Consider the following 16,702-nt stretch of genomic DNA (forward strand, 5'->3'; position numbering starts at 1 on the left):
TAATTTCTTTTTCTGAAATGGTTGCAATTGAGAGATGTTCCAAATCCAAGAAACTTTGTTTTACTTTACCAAGAAAAATCCTGCCTAGTTCTTAGTGATCTGACTAAGGTGAAGTTTCCTGTTCTTGTTAGCTGTGGGGTTCTTGGACTCAGAGGGCAGAATGAAGGGCTGTAAAGATGACAGGGTGTTTCCTCTACCCTCTCTTCTCCATTGTCATTCCAAGGACAGTAGGCCTAGAAATTATCTTTCCCTTCTTTCTCCAAACTCCATTTGCCTACCGGAGATTGATATCCGAGAATTTCAGACAACTACTGTGTTATAGTGGACCCTGTCTGCAGGAGAAAGTCTCTCAGTGCAGGTGAAATGTTGCCTGTATGTGCTTTAATTTGCATGAAGTGGCTAGAAGGAGGTTTTTATGTAAGGTGCACAACACATCATTCTTCAAAAATGTGAGCCTCCCTATCTATTGTAAATATTTGAGATTGAATATCTAATTCATAATTTAATTTCAAAAATTCTAAAGAAAGATTTTGGATTTGATCCTAGGGATTTAATTTTAAAAATACAAATCATCATTAGACTAATCACTGGTGGAAATTAAAGATGACAGTTCTGTTCTAAAGTTAACTAATATTTCAGAGGCTCCAAAGGATCTAGAGCTCTCAAAGCATTACAGAGCTTTCTTGCTGGTAGGAGCAAAGGCATCTGAGAAGAATGGGAGCTCGTGGGTGGCAGGCAAACACAGCTATCTCAGACATTGAACATTTAATAAGGAGATGTAGATACACTGTCAGGAAAGGAAGAAGCGTGTTGCTGTGCCTCCTGTGACTTAAGTGCTATAAGAACACTTGTCGCAGTTGAGTCTGCATCTCTTTCTCAGCCTAACAGTTATTTAATTTTAATTTAATTAACGGTGTGAGAAATGAACATAGAACCTGTGTGGTTGACTGAAGGACCCTACAAAACATTATCTGTAAGGTATGCTCGCAAGATGGTAGAGGGGAATGGGAAGGGCCTGCTCTCTGGGAAGTCTGAGGCAGGATCGCGAGTGGGCTGGGAAAGAGATGCCTCCAGGTGAGATGGGTACACAATGCCACAGTAAATTGATTTGTATTTCTCAAGTACTGTGGCGACCTTGTATTTCTTGAGAGGACAGGAGCAAAATCCTGTGTTCAATGAACCAGTAAGCTAGACTGGAAAATTTCTGTGGGTAGGCATAGTGCGCATGTGCATGAGTGGCCAATGAACAATACCCGCCCCCCTCTCTCGGATTTAGCCACGCCCTTCATTCGTTACTGTGGGGATTTTCGGAACAGAGGTTGTGGCAGTTTCAGCATCAAATACCTGTGAGTATGAAGGGAGCCCAGGGAGTTTGAAACCGCCCATATCTGCTCTCAGGAATGTGGGAAAAATAAGAGAATTGGGATTGGCTTGGTAGCGCTCTTTTGTGAGTCTTATCTTGAGTTCCCTTGGGATGGAGCCCAATTAGGTCTGCTTCTTTTCAGGAATCTTAGGGAAGTTGACCTGTTTACTCCCCACTGTCTTTATGGCTCCTTTCTCCAACTGCCACTTGGGTCCTCTCTGACCTCTCATTTGCTGCATCAGCACATCAAGGTCTCCTGACTTGGCACCTCCCTCAGCTATGCTGAACATCCACAGACTACATACTGAGCAGGATTTGGGAGTACAGCTACTAACACCAAAAATTATGTAACCCTACGCGTTCCCTTCTTAGAGCACACAGTAGAAAAAATAGACCGATAAAGTGAACAAAAATATAAACACTATGCCTGATAATGGCTGCCAAGCAGAGAGTCTGAACATTACATGATCTAAACTCAGCCCCACCCTAAAATTAGAGTCCATGTCTGGGCTGCAGGGACAGAAAGCTCCTGTTCAACAGGGGAGACTGAGGGATTAGAAGACAGAGGTCTCTGTGGAAAGTGATATGTGACCAGCCAGGGCTTGTGGTATACTGGAAACATGACAGAGGCTGAGGGAATGGGAGCTCAAGCCCCACCGTCCTAGCCAATATCTAAAGACTATGCTGTGACCTTAACCTGAGAGAAGACGATCTGTTCTGCCTCTTAAAGGTGAGTTTGTAGCAGGTTTTCTTCCTGACCAGAGAGGTGAGATGACTGCATGAGCAGCTCCTTATAAGAGAAGGCTTGACTTCCCAGTAGAAAACAAGGCACTCTGTGGGCATGCCCCAAGGGAAAGTGGTGAGAGCCACAATCAGCATTTTTGATCTTTGCAAATTTGCCTAAGTGGACATTGAAAGAAGAAACCTTTGTTCCAGCAACAAGTGTTAAGTTCCCTGGGGACCGCACAGCTCTGTCTGTTTCAAGACCCAACCCAGCTATCCAGAAGCTTCACCCTGGGACTGTACCTTAGCACCCAACTCAGGACCACTTTATCTCACCTCGAGAGACAAATCTTAGGACTTAATACTTAGTCCCATCTACCCCAAGATCGACCTGAGCTTACAGCAGTGAATTTCAGGCTCCAGGACACACCAAGAACGCACACTGTAATATTTTTGGGCTGCCTGCAGAACTGAGCAGAGGTTTCTGTGGGCTTGAGATTGGAAGTCTTAGGTCCAAGAGTTGGTTCCAGTTCTCCTCAGTTTGTAGGTAGCTGATTCCTCTTGGTGTTCTGTGCTTTCTCCCTGCACCCTTTAAGTGTCTGTGGCTCTAGGGTTCCCTTCATAGGACCCCAAAGACATTACAACAGAGCCCACCTTTCAGGCTTCCTTGAATCAATCACCTTGAAGGCACTGTCTTTAAGTGTCACCTGCTGAGTGTCAGGGACTTCATCCTTCACCATATGAAGTGGGGTGTATCTTGTCCAAGCTAAGGCACTCAAGAGAGAATCGTAGGGTCAGGGCAAACCTGACAGAAATTTCTCACAGAGCCCCATTCTAATTGGACCAGACTTTGTAAATGTGTCCCAGGTCTTTTTGGCACTGCTATCCAGCATTGTTCTCATGATATGACTTTGTCATTTATGGGGAGAAATTGCACAAAAGGCATCCCATGAGAAAGGAAGAACAAGGCAGTCAACTTGTAGATGGAATCCTATTATAAATGGCAGAGACCCTAAGGAATCTGCTAAAGTTTAGCATTGAACAGTGAGTTATACCAGACCAATGAATATGAGCTCTGTCAGCAGAAATAAAGCATTTCTATATCTTAGCAGTAAACAAAACAATAGTTGGGAAAATTTCTATGTCATACACCATCTTTAATAAAAATCAAAAATATTTTCAAATTACTTTGAGCAAGCATATACTAAAATTTAACTATAGCTTCTATTATTGTTTGAAATCTAGGAAGTAAGTAAATTTCATCAAAACATTACAGAGATTTTCATACTCAACAGAATACATTTAGAAATTAACAGTTTATAACTCATAGGTTTTCATTACTCAGTATATAACTCAGAGGTTTTCAAACTCATATCGTGGATTCTCTTTACCAATCAGAGTTTAGAAGTGCAGATAATGCTGTCTCCAGGTCGTCACACATACTCTGTGAGAAGATTTAGAGAGTTAATTCCCTAACAGGAGGGTCCGCATCCCAATCTGGAGACAGAATTCCCTTCAAGAGGGTCTAAATCACCTGCAGGTATGAGTAGCCCCCTCAGAGGAAGGACTGAATCTCCTGCAGGCGAGAATGACAAAAATGAGAGGATCCATAGGAGGAGGGACTTAATTTCTTCTCTGATGAGACTGGAGCACCAGCAGGAATTTGACTCTATAGTCTGAGAGATTATTTTCATCATGATGTTCTGAGTTCCCTGAATCCACAGCTGGAACACTGAGCCACCACCAGGAACACTGCACCTGGACCAGTTGTCTAAGGGAATTAAATACGAATTTCACTTCTTTGGCTATTAAAATCCCACCATGCTCTAGCTTCCTTCCAACATCCACCCTTCATTCCCCACCATCTCAGCTTCTCAATAAATCCTTCCTCTCCTTGATTTTCCAAACCACCTATGTCTTATAATCACCTACACACACACACACACACACACACACACACACACACACACACACACACAGACACATACACCTGGCTTTGAAGGGATCAGATTATGTTTTTTAAGGCTGAACTGTTTCTATGGCTTTCTCTGTAAACTCTGCTTCCCAGCTACTTTCCATGGTACCTTCCTGACCAAAGGTTAAAGAGTCCAGAGTGTAAAGCTTGCACCCCTGGTAGTCCTCAGGTCTGGTGCTGATGGGCTCAGAGCCATGGGGTGTGTGATTAGCCGGCCAGGCCTTGCTGAGGCTGACTTGTCTTGTCTCTGCAGTATGTGCCCACAAAACCGGAAGAGGGTAAGATATTCTAGATGTTGAGTTGCAGATGACTGTGAGCTGACTTAGAGTTGTTGGAAAACAAGTGAAAGTCCTCTGCAAAGGCAACCAGTGCTCTCAAACCCTGAGCGATTTCTCTAGTTCTTGCTCTGAAGATTTTCTGATGTCCTGTTGATTACTGTCTGCTCCACCAGCCTGTTCCACAGGAACCAGTCTTATGATTGTGTAGCATCACAACACCAAAAATAGTTTAATCTCTTACTGGATGCCCTTAATGATTTTTACAAATGATAAAAATTGACTATATTTGTTTTTGAATATTGACAGTGCCTCTGGAACTAAACTCAATCAGCTAGTTCCTTTCACTTCTATCCATCTCACAAACTCACACAGTATATTCTTTTCTGTCCTCAGTGTACCATGTATTGCTGTAAGCACCAGCATTGTTAAGGCAAGCAAAAAGAGATTTATAAAACCTTCAGAATTTGAAATTTACATTCACTCATAGCTTGTGCTACACATCATTAATCCCACCTTTCAGGAGAGAGAAGGTCTCTATACTGTCCAAACTTCCCTTGTCTACAGGGTGAGTTTTAGGACAGCTTCAGTTTGTGGTGACACTCTGTCTCAAATTAACCAAACAACAACAACCCAACCACACTCACACACAAACACATGCATGGAACACACACACACACACACACACACACACACAGAGAGAGAGAGAGAGAGAGAAAGAGAGAGAGAGAGACAGAGAGAGCACTGTCCAGTTGCTACCCTTCTCATTCCTAAAGTGACCTTTCAGTGTAATTGTATTTTAACCTCAACTTCCTCAGTCCTTCCAGTGTGGAGGCTTCTGTTAAACCTGCACCAATTGGCAACTGACAGCAGACCAGTTTCTGCTTCCTGGTGGGGAAATTGGGTGGTGTTGTTTTGTTATTCTGTACTCCCTTAGCCGACCTCCCTAGGCCCTGAGAAGATTCCATTCGCTTCCTTCAGACGACTTTACTGTTTTTAAGTCATACTCAACAAAGTAAGAAACCATTTGTTCTGACTGCAGTATTTAGGATCATGTTGAATAGGTACCAGCAGAATGTACGCTGTTTAAGAAGTAGGTCTGTGGGTTAGGATTAGCTGTAATTTTATCTGCTGAGTGAGTGAGTGTTTGCTTCATGTCCTTGCCCCTTTTGCCTTCTGTGGTATTTTTATTCCTATAGACTAAAGGGTTTTAGTTTGTGTTGGCTCCTTCTGCGATTTCAGTGTCCAATACCTCTAGACCTATACTGTAAGTGTGACCAGATTAACAGGGCTGTTGATTTTCCATGGAGATGCTTGTTTACATTTTTACTTAATCCACATCTTATGTGCAAGAGGAGGGAGAGCAGCTTGCTGGCTCTGCATCAGCACACAGTGACCCAGAGTGAAGGTTCTCTCTGTTACTGATTCGAATTCCTGAATCACCATAACATTTTGCATGAGCTATCCTCCACTGTCTCGGGCATTTGAGTACTCCTTTCCCACTTGGTGACTCTGTTTGGGAAGATCCAGGAGGTGTGCCCTTGCTGGAGAAAGAATGTCAGCGGGGCTGGGCTTCGAGGTTTCAGTGCTGTGCACCACTCCCTGTGCACTCTCTGCTTTGTACTTGTGATTCTAGATGTCATACCTCAGCCTCCTCCTCCTTCCGCCATGCCCTGTAGTCATGGAACTTAACCTCTGCTAACACATGTTCTCTGAAATAGAATCACTAATGTCCTACTTGTTTTATAGTTTGCTGTGCTCATGGCATTTCTGTCACAGAAATACAAAGGTAACAAATGCAGAAGGTGACATAATGGAGTGGACTCTTGCTGTGTGACACCTCACGATGCCAGGTTGTTTCTTGTTTTGGGAAATATGTAAGAATTCCAGTGCTCTAAGAAGAGTTTAATGGGCTATACTGGCAGGCACTTGGGAGTCAGGAGTGCCAAGAGGTATTCAGACTGTGGAAGCCCAGGAGAAGGGGATTCAGGAGGAAAAAATGTTTGTAACTGGTCTAGGATAATTCCTACAAAGCTTTTACAAAAATGTGGCTTCCTTTCTGCCCACATCCTAAAAACTTATCTGAGGCTAAATTTAAAAGTAATAAACAAATTTCTTTGATGAAAATTTGAAGAGGGCCCAGTATGGCCTCGGTCTTACTGTGGTTATAAGTCTTCAATGAAAAAGAACAAATGGGGCAAAAAGAAATACAAAATGTAGAGTTTGGAAAGAAAAAGACACTGGGAAGATTAATATTATAGCCAATGCCTATACCAGAAGAGAGCCTGAAATTGCTTGGAGATTAGCACCTTAATAAGAGGCCATGTCTCCTCAGTTGAAGACATCACTCAACTAACTTAGTAATCTGTGGTAGAAAATGACTTACTTAGAGTTTTCCTGCTATTAACAGACACCATGACCAAAGCAACTCTTATAAGAAGAACATTTATTTGGGTTTGCCTTCAAGTTCAGCAGTTTGGTTCATTATCATCAAGGTAGGGGCATGGTAGCATCTAGGCAGACATGTTGCAGGAGGATCTGGGAGTTCTACATCATCATCTGAAGGTTGCTACTAGAAAACTGATTTTCATGCAGCTAGGACAAGAAACATAAGGGTCACATCTACAGTGACACACTTCTTCCATCAAGGCTACACCTATCCAATGAGGGCACATCTTTAAATAGCCCCACTCCCTGGGCTGAGCATATTTAAATCACCGCATGAACATTAGGTATTTTCAGTTCCTGGTATAACTTTTGATCAGAAGCTGCTGCTACTGTGGTTCATGGGGCCCAGGTCTTTGTAGAAATCAAGCATCTTCTCATGTACTCTCATCAGTCACTGGAAGTAAGGAAGCTCAAGAAAGGACTGCTGTGTGGACTGAGACAGCTGAGCAAGTCTGCTTTGGGAAGGTGTGTCAATTTTTATCTCTACATAGAGACAGTATGAGGTTTACCTGACCTTACCTGGACAGTTTTCATGTTTGGAACCCCTGGACCCTATTCATTGTCCGGTAGGAAAGTGTCATTTTGCACTCAATGTCAACTTGTGCCTATCATGTACCCAATGTTGATAGATGACTTAAGAATGTAGGTTTGAAAGGTGTCCAATTCTAATCTGGGAAGGAGAACAGCAGGCCTGAGAGGAACAGGCCTCATGTGCAGGGGGAGGTCCATCTGTACATGGTTGGGAGAAGTTCAGAGAAGGTTAGTCAAACCTGTGTATCCAGGAGAGCTCAGTTAACTGTGGAAACAATAAGAATAAAGGTAACTTCGAACTTGGAGAAAGAGAAGGTTTGTTGCAACTGTTTGTGGACTGTGCTTCAGAGATGATGAGACATAGAGAAGCTCTGTCTTGGGTTCATGGCACTAAGCATGCTAGCTGAGCACTTCATATCTTAAGTTGGTATGATTTTAGGGGTCTTACACAAAGGTTATCACCTTATCTACCAAGAGCATCTTGCTTTACTTCTAGCAGTCACATGAATTTAAATTTCCTACTTGTTTGTGTTCTTTCTTTCTTTTTTTTTTAACTTGAGTATTTCTTATATACATTTCAAGGGTTATTCCCTTTCCTGGTTTCCGTGCAAACATCCCCCTAATCCCTCCCCCTCCCCTTCTTTATGGGTGTTCCCCTCCCCATCCTCCCCCCATTGCCACCCTTAAAAACTCACTGATTAGTTTTAGCTGAGTCTCCTGGGAGACTTTGCTCTTAATTGCTGTAAATTTTAAATATTTGGTGATTAACATAAATAACTATACATAGGTCAATACAGGGCCCACACTGACATCACCTTGCTATCTGGAGCTGTTAACTCCTGGGCCAAGGTTCTCAAATGTCTCTGCCTCAGAAAGAAATGTGGTAGTTTGATTTCATAATCTACCTACATTCCTTCTGTCACCCAGGATATCTGCTAGAATGAGAGGATTCTGTCCCATGCAGGACAATCTAGATACTGTTTCCCCAGCAGGAATGAAAGGACCACTTCCTGCCTCTCAGGGGAAGTCCCTGGTGTTCACTGTAATGTCACCCAATAGTCCCACCTTGAATCTGCTGTTCCACTTGAGCCTGGAGCCTCCCTTTTATTCTGGGAGATAAACAGGTATCTCCAGCTAGGAAGAGTGGTCCAAACATGAGATTTCGTGAGGGCAGTGAGAGTGGTGTATACACATTGAGGGTTTCAGATTGAATGATACTGAACTTAATGTACTTCCTATTAGAGTCATCTGTGAGTGACATGTGAGCTTTGTATTAAAATTTACCTTTAGGCCCAAGAATTCATGATATGTCAATGCCCTACTTGCTTTTGAAGATATCCAAGGAACTGCATATAAAAGAGAAAATACAGATCAGAAAGTGTTCCTAGGTGTACAGCACTTGTTTACATGTGCAAGTCCTAGTGCCCAACTCCAAGAGCACACATTATGCCTTAGAAATAGATGATAAGCACTCTCTCTCTCTCTCTCTCTCTCTCTCTCTCTCTCTTTCTCTCTCTGTGTGTGTGTGTGTGTGTGTGTGTGTGTGTGTGTGTGTGTGTGTGCTTTTATGTGTATGTGAGAACCTGAAGGTGAGCTCAGGGTCTGCATGGCCCACTTGGGACAAGGATCCCACATTGTTTGACTCACATGAAGACAAGTATAATGTTGTTGGTGTGACCAGCATATAAACATTGGGACACGAGAGAACTATTTACAAAGCCAACAGTTTTGATTGATTTATGTGAATTGGGGCAGATTTGAGAGCACACTTAAGAGTTTTAAACTGTGTTTGAAAAAATTAAACAGTATTCTTGGAATAGTTTCTTTGGAGTAGACCACCGAAGGCCAAATTTTATCTGATTGTTGGTGAGCACCTGTGGGTTTTTGTGTTCCTTATGTAGTGTCCCTTGGGTTTTGGTCAGACAATGTAAACCTTATCATTTTCACTTTTTTTAACATCTCAAATGATAGCCCACTTTCCAGGTGCCACTCCACAAACTCCCACTCCTACATCTTCAATCTCATCAGTCCATCTTGCCACTATGATGGTGCTCCTAAACCCACCACCATTTCCAAACCCACCATTCCAGCATCCTCCTATATTGGGGCATCACATCTCCACAGGACCAAGGGATTTTCATCCTATTGGTTTCAGATAATGCCATCCTCTGAGATATAGATATAGAGAGATATATAGATATAGATATAGATATAGATATATATCACATCCCTGTACACCCCTTGGTTGGTGGTCTATTTACTGGAAGCACTGTGTGGTCCAGCCAGCATATGTTGTTCTTCCTATATTGCAGGACCTCCTCTGTCACAGGACATCCACTGTTTAAGCACCACCACTACCTCAGGAAGTCCACTGTCTGTGTGTCAACTCCACTGTTACAGGACTTCAAGTTTCTCAGCATCTCAACTATCACAGGATTTCTACTGTGCAGGAGCTCAAGTGTCTTACAACGTCCAATGTCATAGGACCATCAATGTCACAAGAACTCCTCTGTCCAAGGAACTGCACAGTCCAAACAACACTATGATTGCAGGACATTCACTGTGGAAACACCTCCACTATTGCAGGGCCTCCACTGTCCATACATCAACTCCACTGTCGCAGATCCCCCATTACTGCAGACCTCCACTGTCACAGGACCTCCACTGTAGGAGCACTACAACTGTCGCAGGATCTCCAGTGTCTTATAACCTGCTCTATCCCAGGACTTCCACTGTTGTAGCATTACCATGGTCACAGCAACTACACTGTTTCAGGACATCAAGTGAAGCTGGACCTCCAATGATGCTCCAACTTCTCTGTCACAGGATCTCTACAGTTACAGGAATACTCCTGTATCAGCAATTCCAATTGCTGGACCTCAGTTGTCACATGACCTCCACTGTAGCCGAACCTTCAATTTTGCAGCACCTCCACTAGAGGTAGAATGACCTCCCCTATCACAGTGCCTCCACTTTCAAAGGACCTTCACTGTCACAGAACCTGCACAATTTCAGTGCCTCCGCTGTTGCAGGACCTACCTTTTCACAGGATCTGCACTGTTGCAACAACTCTAATTGCACTTTTACAAAGGCATTACTGGTTATTAGATTTGAGGCTGAATGGAATGTGATGTTACATTCGTAAACATAAGAATTTGTTCTGTGCGTCTTGTGATTAATGGCCACTTGTGCTAGGACCAGTAACTTATGGAAAGATTCCATGAGGTCATAGCACTCTCCACCTCACCTTGTGGAAACTGGTGTTTTTAGAGTGTGATAAACTTCAGGTGAAGGGATGCAGTCAGCAAGACCACGCTCTAGAGTGGGATACACAGCAGTCATATTGAGTCCTTGCTGGGAAGAAAAGAAATCCAGAAGAGGGAGGAGGCTTAGGTTAGAGGAAGAATCATAAAATATTTAGAGAATATAAGAAGGTAAGAATTATGGGGAACTGGAAAACAGAGCCAGAGGAAGAATGAGCACAGAGCAAACTGGGATGGACAAAGCACAAATGTACCTGGGTTGTGCCTTCTGCATGTTCTCTGGACGATCGCCTTGTGCCTCATTTCTGGGAGAACACTCTCTTCTCCCCATATAAAGTTTCTTTCTTGAAAGAAAGCAGCAACACAACTTCATCAGTGAATTTCCCCATTGAAATTTGTTCATTCTTTCAAAGCCTCTGGGAAGGCCCTAGCTGGGGAAAGTCCTCTCTGCTGAGAAACAGCAGGAAAGTAGGTTGTCCTCTGTGTTCTCATTGCGACTGCTCTTCTAAGTGTGGTTGATTGTTGATTGAAGACACAGGGCACTTCTAGCATGTATGTATGCTTTATTCAGTGTGGGTGGCATTGGGAGTATCCTGAAAAGAAGGGTAGGCGCCTCTGCCTCTTTGACTAGGAGTATGATCTAAGTCAGACACTCGACCATTGGAAGATGAGACCAATGTGTCTACGGTGTACTCACTTCTATTCCTCTTTAGTCCTAGAGGGAAATAAGTGCCGTCAGTGAGGGTAGGGAATGGGGCCCTAACTGGACAAACTTACTGAGCCTGGGTTATGCAGCCATGCCGGTGAATAGCTTCCCCTTACATTAAGTAATAAGATGCCATGCTCTGGTTGTACCTTCCCTGATACAGTGAATCTATAATCTCTTGGCCTCAAAACCCAATATATTACATTGCTTTCACAAGTGGAGTATCTGGCATGAGAGGGATCATTTCCTCATAGGGATTTGGGAACCACTTACAGTCTTCATTGAGCATGGATGTGTCATCACCTATGTGACTGTTAGCCCATATCTGTGATTCACTGTCATTAGGAGGCTAAGCTGCCTCTTCTGATACCCCACAGTGGGCCGGATAAATACCACTCACAACCTGTCTCCTCAGCTCTTGTATGACAAAATGTAACCCTACTCCTAAGTCCATATGTTGGGGGGGTTGTTTTTTTTTTGTTTTGTTTTGTTTTGTTTTTGGAACATCCTAACGTTTTCCTAGGAAGAGATCAGGTACACCATTAGGATAAGCACCATGCTGCCAGTTCAGCATTTGCCCAAGTTTGACTTGCCTTGAAGGCCAAAGTTGATGATTTTGACTTTTCCTTTCTTCTCTAACAGAATATAATCTGGTTTCAAGTCACTGTGTACTTTTACAGTGCCCATAGCCGTAGATCAAGCCTGCTAATATTTACCCAAATATTTCCTTGACCCTGTACTCCTCTAAGGGGAAAGACCTTCAAATGTATTTGTAAAGCTGTAAAATTTCAACCAGTTTCATGATAAGTTATTAGACTTGTCTCAGACTCAATTGGAGAAGCAAGATGATGTTGGGGTTGATGAAAATCTTCATTATATTTGCCATGGTCATGTTTGGCTGGCACCATTGCTTCTTCTTTGCATGCACTTTGATAACCCCCGTAGCAGAACTTCCACTGTCCCAGTACCTGCACTATCCCAAGACCTCCACTCTCACCGGACCAATATTGCAGTAGGACTTCTGCGGTCAGGCAACTCCACTGTCTCAGACCCTCCAAATTGCAAGACCTTTACGGACACTGGAAGTTACTGTCCCTAAACTTCCACTGTTGGAATACCTCAGCTATAACAAGGACCCCTACCATTGCAGAACCCCCTTGTCATAGCACCTCTACAATTACAAAGAAGTCCACTGTCAAAGGACATCCGGTGTCTCAGCCCCTCCACTGTTGCAGGATCTCTACTGTCTCAGGATCACTACTGTTGCAGGACCTCCCCTCTCTCAGCAACTCCAATTTGCAGGAGCTCTCCTATCAGAGGATATCTACATTTGCTGTACTTCTAGTGTCACAGCACCTCAACTGTTAAAAGAATTTCCATACTCACAGGACCGCCAATGTCTCAGTAACTCCACTGTCCTAGGACCTTTATGTTATAGGACCTCTGCTGACACAAGATGTCCACTGTTGCTAGACTTCCACTGTTATAACCACTCAACCATTACAAGGACCGCAATTTTGGCATGACCTCCACTGTCCCATCCCCTCCAGTGTCATAGGACCTCCACTCTCACAGGATAATCCACTGTCTCAGCAAGGCCAATTTGCACGACCTCTACTAGGACAGGATATCCACTGTAGCTGGACGTACACTGTTGCAGTACCTCAACTGTTGCAGGACCTCCAATGTTGCAGGACATGGACCCTCTCAGCTTCTAGAATTTGCAGGACCTCTACTGGCACAGAAATTCCACTGTTGCTGGAGCTCCACTGTCATTGAAAATGCGTTGTCTCATGATATTCACTGTTGCTGGACCAATAGTGTAGCAGCACCTCCATTTTTTCAAAACCCCTCCACTGATGCAGGATCTCCACTTTTGTAGCAGCTTCACTGTCCAAGCAAACCAACTATTTCAGGATCTCCAGTGTCTCAGGGCATTCACTAATGCCAGTCCTCCAACGTTGTAGGATATTATCCACTTTCTCAACAGCTACACTTTGGCAGGACCTCTATTGGCAGAGAAAGTCCACTGTTGCTGGACCTCCACTGTCAGTGCAAATGCACTGATTCAGGACCTCTACTTTTCTAAGGAACTCCAATATTGCAGGACCTCAAATGTCCCAGGACCTCAAGTGATGCAGCACCTCCTTTTTCCCATCACCTTTACTGTCCCAGAACCTCCACTTTCCCAGGAACTGTTCTGTTGCAGGGCCTCCAAAGTTGGAAGAACTGCACTGTATCAAGACCTCAACTGTTGCAGGACCTCCATCATTATAGGAACACAATAGTTACACTGTCCATCACCTTCACTCTCTTAGCACCTCCACTCTCACAGGACCTACACTGTTGGCAGGAACTCCAATGTCTATGCAACTGCACTGTCTCAGGACCTCAATGATCCAGACCTCCAATGATGCAGGACCTCCACTGTCATGGACCTCCACTGTTTCAGGACATCCACTCTATCACCACCTAGACTTTTGCAGGACCTCTACTGGCCCAGGATCTCTATTGTTGCTGGTCTTACATTGTCTAAAGACCTCTACTATCGCAGAAATTCCACTGTTGTAGAACCTTCACTGTCCCAGGGCCTCCACTGTCCAAGAACTCCACTGTTGCAGGGCATCCACTCTTGCAGCATGTGCCTTGTCTCAGGACCTCCACTACATCAGTCAAATCTCCACTGTATCATGACTTCCACTCGTGCAGGTCTTCCAATGTTGCATGACCTCCAATGTGAAAGTAACTCCACTATCTCAGTGCCTCCACTGTTACAGGACCTACACTGTCAGAGGATCTGCACTACGGCACCAGCTCCACTGTCACATTTTTGAAAGCATTGCTTGTTGTTAGTGTTGAGGCTTCAAGGAGTGTGATGCTACGTCTGAAAAGTTAAGAATTTCTTCTTCAGCTCCTATGATTAATGTCCAGATGTGCTAGATCAGTAGCGCCTGGAAGACTCAATGAGCCGATAGCCTTCGAAGCCTCACTTTGTGGTGTTCTGTTGTCTTTTGGGAATGCTAAAGTCCAGGTGAAGGCATGCGGTCAGAAGGATAACTCTAGTGTGGGGTACACATGAGTTGTGTTGAGTTCCTGCTAGGAAGGGTAGAAATCCAGAACTGAAAGAAGGCTTATGGTGGAGCAAGAATCATACAATGCTTAGAATAGGTAAAACAGAAACAATTTTGCAGAAATGGAAACCAGAGACACAGGAGGAACCAGCACAGATCAAACTGCGTAGGACAAAGCACAAAGGTACCTGCGCTGAGCCTGCCTGCTGCTTGTTCTTTGGATGTACTCTAGCCTTTATTTCTCAGGAGAGACACTGTGCTGTACAAGGAGAGTTTTCTTCCTTGATTGAGCACAGGAATACTGCTTGATTTGGATATTCCTAATTTCTTGGTCCACCCTGTAAAGCATCTGAGCATGCTCCTGCTTGGGACAGTCTTGCCCTCTCCTGAAGCCCAGAGGGATAATAGGTTGTCTTCTGTGGTTTCATTGCTGCTTTCGTTCTCCCTGAGGCTGCTTGTTGACTGAAGGCAGAAGACTCCCTGGCATGTATGTTTTGTCCAGTGTGGTGTCACCTGGAATGGCCTGAAGAAAAGGCCAGTCCCAGTGATTCTTCTGAATCTTCTATGACTAGAGTTATGGACATAGGCATAAACGAGGCCATGGGGAATGACAAGTTCAATGTGCCAATGGTGGGTTGGTTTCCACTCCTCTGAAGTCCTAGATGGAAAGCAGCATAATCTTTAAGGGTAGGGAATGGAGCCCTAACTGGACTCAGTGAGGGAGCCTGGTTGTGAAGCCAGGCACCTGGATAGCCTGCCCTTTCAGTAAGCCATTGGACGCCATTATCCGTTAATAATTTTTTTTTGATTTAAAGAATCTTTATTTCTTGGGCTTAGAACTGAATATATTGCATTACTTCCACAGTTGTAGGGTGTGGCCTGAGGTACCATTTCCTCATAGGGATTTGGGAAACCCTCCCATTCTTTGAAGCGAGGTTGCATTATGAGGTTTGTGACTGTCAGCCTATATCTGGGGTTTACTGTGATTAAGAGATAATGATGATGGTTGACCATCATAAACGTTGACAAAGAGGAGTTCAGGGGCAACAGAAGTGTAAGCACCACAGTGGTGCTTCAGCATTTGCCCTGGTTCAACTCGGGTACTAAGGCAAAATTCGATGATTTTGTTTTTTTCCATTAATAACCAAGATAATTGCTATTTGGTTTCAGGTCCCTGTGAAATATTGTGTGCCCAGGGCAGTAGTTCATCAATGCTAATATTTGCAATATATTTTACTGACTTCTCCTGCTTTAGGTAGCCATACTTTTGGATGTATTTGTAAAACTGTTGAGCTTCAACAAGCTCCAAGACAAGATATAATATTGTTTTGGTCTCAATTATTTGAAGAAACCACGTGATGTTGGGATTGTCACCCATCATCATCACTGCCATGGTCATTACTGGCTGGCATTATTATTTCTCCATTACAAGGACTTTGACAGCCACTGTCAAAGGACCTAATCTGTGGTAGAACCTCCACTCTCAGGGCAACTCCACTTTCTCAGGACCTCCAAATTGCAGGACCTCCCCTGGCATAGAATGTACATTTTTGCAGGACTTTCACTCTTGTAGCAACTCAACTCTTAAAAGACATCCACTTTAGCAAGATTTCCAGTGTCTTAGCACTGCCCTTCTTGAAGGACCTCCACTATTGTAGGACCTCCACTGTTGCAGCACATCCATTCTCGCAGCATCTAGAATTTTGCAGAATGTCAACTGGCATAGAAAGTCCACAGTTGCTGGTTCTTCAATTTCATGATAAATCCACCGTATCAGGACCTTCACTGTTGCAGGACCTCCAGTGTTGAATCACATACACTGTTTCAGGGCCACCACTGTCACAGGACTTCTCTGTCACAGGATCGCCACTCTCTCAGCACTTATGCAATCACAGGACCTCCATTGCTTTGGACCTCCACTCTTGGAGAACCTCCACTGGTCAAGTACATCCACTGTCTCAGAAACTCCAGTGTCTCGGGACATTCACTGTTGCAGGATCTCCCATGTCTTAGCACACTTATTTTTGCAGGACCTCCACTCTCGCAGACTCATCTCAACTGTCTCAGGACCTACACTATAACTGTTGGACCTCTAATGTCACAGGATCTCAAATGACACTGGATCTCCACTGTCCAATCACATTAACTGTCCCAACTCCTTCACTGTCGCAGGACCTACACTGTTGCAGGACCTCCAATATCGGACCAATTTCCTGTCTCAGGGACCTCCAATGTTGCATGACCTCCACTGTTAAAAGATATCCACAGTTGCAGGATAGCTAGTAGAATTTGCAGGACCTATATTGGCCCAGGACCTCCATTGCTGATGATCCTCCACTGTCTCAGT

General features: G+C 44.0%; 1 long non-coding RNA gene across 1 annotated transcript; it reads left to right on the forward strand.

Moving 5' to 3' along the window:
- Positions 1–1,263: 1,263 nt before the first annotated feature.
- LOC148006990 (uncharacterized) lies at positions 1,264–11,505 on the forward strand. Its single transcript, XR_015645786.1, has 2 exons — positions 1,264–1,346; positions 9,628–11,505. It is a non-coding gene; the product is annotated as an uncharacterized LOC148006990 (long non-coding RNA).
- The last annotated feature ends 5,197 nt before the right edge of the window (positions 11,506–16,702 follow it).

This window comes from Rattus norvegicus, chromosome 1 (assembly GCF_021556685.1).
Source record: "Rattus norvegicus strain SHRSP/BbbUtx chromosome 1, alternate assembly SHRSP_T2T, whole genome shotgun sequence".
NCBI lineage: Eukaryota > Metazoa > Chordata > Mammalia > Rodentia > Muridae > Rattus > Rattus norvegicus.